This window comes from Lolium rigidum, chromosome 3, assembly GCF_022539505.1.
Source record: "Lolium rigidum isolate FL_2022 chromosome 3, APGP_CSIRO_Lrig_0.1, whole genome shotgun sequence".
NCBI classification, from domain to species: domain Eukaryota; kingdom Viridiplantae; phylum Streptophyta; class Magnoliopsida; order Poales; family Poaceae; genus Lolium; species Lolium rigidum.
Window position 1 is genome coordinate 41,422,080 of NC_061510.1, and position 3,798 is coordinate 41,425,877.

Consider the following 3,798-nt stretch of genomic DNA (forward strand, 5'->3'; position numbering starts at 1 on the left):
GATCCAGTGCCTTTGCATGTGCTGGCGTGATTTTTTCAACTTTTTTGTAGTACCAGTGATGGCCAGCTCCTGGGATGTGCTCGTATGCTGGACACCTGTGCACTTTGTGTCTAAGCTTTCTTCCTTTGAGCAGACAATTCATCTATCTTCTTCATGGCCTTAGCTTCTCGCGGCCTCAATTTGTCAGTATCGTGGGTTAAGCTCTCAGACGTAGCTGCCTGCATAGCTTTGTTAGCTTCAGCTACTCGCTGATTCCATGTGTATTAGGTGCTCTTGAAGACTCTCTTTCTCAACCTTTACCTCCTGCACAATATTGTTAGCTTCAGCAACCGCTGATTCCGTGTGTGTTAGCTGCTCTTGAAGATCCTTTTTTATCAGCCTTTTTAGTTCCTGTACTGCCTTAGCAAACTTAGTGAATTTTTTTCGCAGGCTTTTTAGCAAACCGCTTATTCCGTGTGCATTAGCTTCTCTTGCAGACCCTCTTTCTCAGCTTTTTACCTCCTGTACAGCCTTGTTAGCTTCAGCAACCGCTTTATTCTGTGTGCATTAGCCATCTTTTAGGACCATATGACATCCACCAGATGACATCCCCTTATCTAATAGTTGTAAGATTTCTTTTTGATAATTGGAGATAGTTTTCAGGTTGCAGAAAGCATGGTTTTAAATTGAGATTCAGTTTCCAGATTTTTGTGAAGAAGCCTTTGCATGGTTTCTTATCAGTACTGTTTTTTTTAGCTTTTTTTTATCAGTTAGTGTATGCTGTTTAAATTGATTTTTCGTTCAAGGTGTTAATTTGTTCTATTTCCTCACCTGGTTCTCCGGGAGCGCCTCCCCTTCCGACGGCGGGCGCTTGGATTCCTCTCGTCGGCGATGGCAGCCGAAGGTCCGTGTACTTTTTCCCATACCCCTTCTTTTCTCACCCTTTGTTGGCCGTCTAGGGTTCCCCGTATGCGTTGGTGTAGTTGTGGATCGTTTTCGGATCTTGGATTACCAGATTCGTCTGATGATAGCTTTCTCTACTTGTTTTTTCTACACATCAGATTCGTGTGGGATCGTTTTCTCTGCTTGTTCTGAAATTAGGTTTAGGTGCTTCGGGTGGTTGGTTTGGGGGGAATTTCCATCTGTTTTTGAAATTATTGGTGGTGCGTCAGGCGGTTTTTTGGTGTAATATACTTAGATGGTTGACTGATCTATTTTGTTTGTTAATTATATGTTTTTAGGTAAATGTTCATGTTGTGATTTTTTTTTCCCAAAACCAGTGACATATAGTGGTTCATGTTCATAGCGAAAATTGTATTAATAAGTGCAAGTTAATTTCTAGTAGAGATGCTTCTAGTAGGTATTTTCAGGTTCCTGGTCGTTTAGATTGATGATTTTTTCTGGAATGATAGGTAGCTGATTTTGTTAGCAGTGTGTTTTGTGAAGAAGCCTTGCATGATTCATATCAGTATTGGTTTACCTGATCAGCTAGTAATCATTCTGTTAGCAAATTTTGTGTTAAGAGTTGTAATATTCCTTTTCATGATAGCATGCTCATAGCGAAAATTGTATTAACGTCTATGTTGTTTCGTCCTCACCCATTATATGCTAGGAGAGATGTTTCTAGTAGGTATTTTCAGGTTCCTTGGTCGTTTAGATTGATGATCTTTTTTGGAATGATGGGGGTAGCAGTGTGTTCTGTTTACCATAAGGCACCACTCGTTCTGGTGACTAATTAAACTTTTTTTCTTGCTCTACTTTCTGATGGAATTTTTGCTTTATGTTTGAATGGTTGATCTTACTTTCCATTGCTTACTGTTCCTAAATCTCTTGCCAAAGATCATGTTGGTTCCGATTCTTAATAACTGGAATTATATGATCAGCATTCTATCTGTCATTATCCTTGTATTTTTTTTGTGCTGCTAGTTGTATGATTCACTTCTAGAGAGATTAAATCTAACCACGTTAGAGGCTACTGTTAGTCAATGGGATAGTTGAGCAGCTAGCATATATTGGTAACACTATTTGCAAGATCTGGGTACGTGTGCCAGTTTAACAGAAGTTCAAGAATAGGAAGGTAGGCATGCCGCGGAAGAGAACTCCTTCAATAACAAAGGCACTTTTGCTTTGGTTTAACCTTGCATGATTTTTTGTGAAGAAGCCTTGCATGATTCCTATCAGTATTGGTTTAAGCTGATCAGTTAGTAATCATTATTCTGTTAGCAAATTTTGTGTTAAGAGTTGTAATATTCTTTTCATGATAGCATGCTCATAGCGAATTTTGTCCATGATTAACATTTGTTCAGTGTGGATGTTTTTTTAATGATGTTTTTCTTAACATGTTTGTTCTTGTGATTTTTCTCTCCTTTTACAGTTGTTAATCTCCCAGCTATTGAACCTCAATGCAAGGCTACAATACAATCTAGGTTTTCAACACTTAGGTTCATGAAAGTTGTGAAACGATTTAATGATATTCAGAAGTCCTTTATATCAAAGCATCATCTGGAAATCTTCTGAAACTACCTGAACACTTGATGGTTCCTTTGCATCTTCAGCAGTGGCTACTCGGCCATACTACTGGTTGTATGTCTTTCTCACTCTAAACTTTTGTGTCATAGTAAACTAATTATAGGTCATTTTTGGTTTCTTCGTTTTAACTTATTCTTTTTTATTTTTGTTATTGCTTTTGCAGGTTGTATACTTGGATTTCCTCGATTTCAATGACAATGCCCCCCCCATTGATTATAGTCTGCCTAGGATGTCCTTCATCGGAAATGAAGATTTCTCCTATCTCGTGAATTCAGATCGTAACATAACGTCTCGAAAATCATATGGGGTGCTACCAGTACGTATGGTTTTTAGTATTTCTTTTCCTTAAATCCTTTATTTTTGTTTTTAATTCTTTTTTTGTTTTAATTTATTTCTTCTTTCTTACCAGATAAGGGACATTTCTCTAACTCCATATGGCACTCCTCTACAAATCCTCCTAGATGCACCTCAGGCAAGAGATGGTGATGCAGTTTTGCAAGTTGGCTAATGATCTCATAGATCATCCACCAGAACCTAATCAAGCCATCCTGGGCGAGTTATTCGTAGATGATTTTAATGAAGATGGCTACTACAATCAGGAGGGGGCGAAGCCAGCAGCAGCACTTGTGGCGGGAGGCGAGTATCACTGAAGCGGAGGCGTCGTCCTGAACTCGTTCACCCTTGATCAGTCGACTTTTTGAGAAACCTGAGAGTTGTGAAGACGTCTTGATTTTCTGTTTAGTCGTCCCGTTTGCATCCTTTTCGGTTCTGCTTAGTGTTGGTATCGAGCGATTTTAAGCACTGCTGTAAGATTGTCTGATTAGTCGTCCTGTTTGGTCTTTTTTCCGGTTCTGCTTAGTGCTGGTATCGAGCAATTTTTAAGCACTGTTGTAAGATCTGTTAAGATAAGACAATCTTTTTCTGAAACTTCTTTTGGACAATTGATGTTCAACACCAGGCAATCTTTTTTTACGAAAATTCTTTAACAATTGATGTTCAAGACCAGACAATTTTTCTGAAACTTTTTTGAACAATTGATGTTCATTTTGCACATTCATTATTTTGCTTTTAAAACATACATCATATGGTGAACCAAAAGTTTTTTCAATACAATTTTTTTTGTATGTATCCAATTTTTTCTGTACCGTCATATTGCTCATAGATACTACCATAAAGCATGACTAAAAAAACCAACTTGACGAAGTGGTCCATCGTCTTATTTTTCAGCTGAGTAGGAAAGGTGCAACATGTGGACTATGCATTCTATTCTTATGGAATTTGTCATGACGT

General features: G+C 38.3%; 1 long non-coding RNA gene across 1 annotated transcript; it reads left to right on the forward strand.

The window, feature by feature from the left end:
- Window positions 1-771: 771 nt before the first annotated feature.
- Window positions 772-3,390, forward strand: LOC124695797. The gene is made up of 4 exons (XR_007000597.1): window positions 772-883; window positions 2,354-2,562; window positions 2,672-2,824; window positions 2,918-3,390. It is a non-coding gene; the product is annotated as an uncharacterized LOC124695797 (long non-coding RNA).
- Window positions 3,391-3,798: the final 408 nt, after the last annotated feature.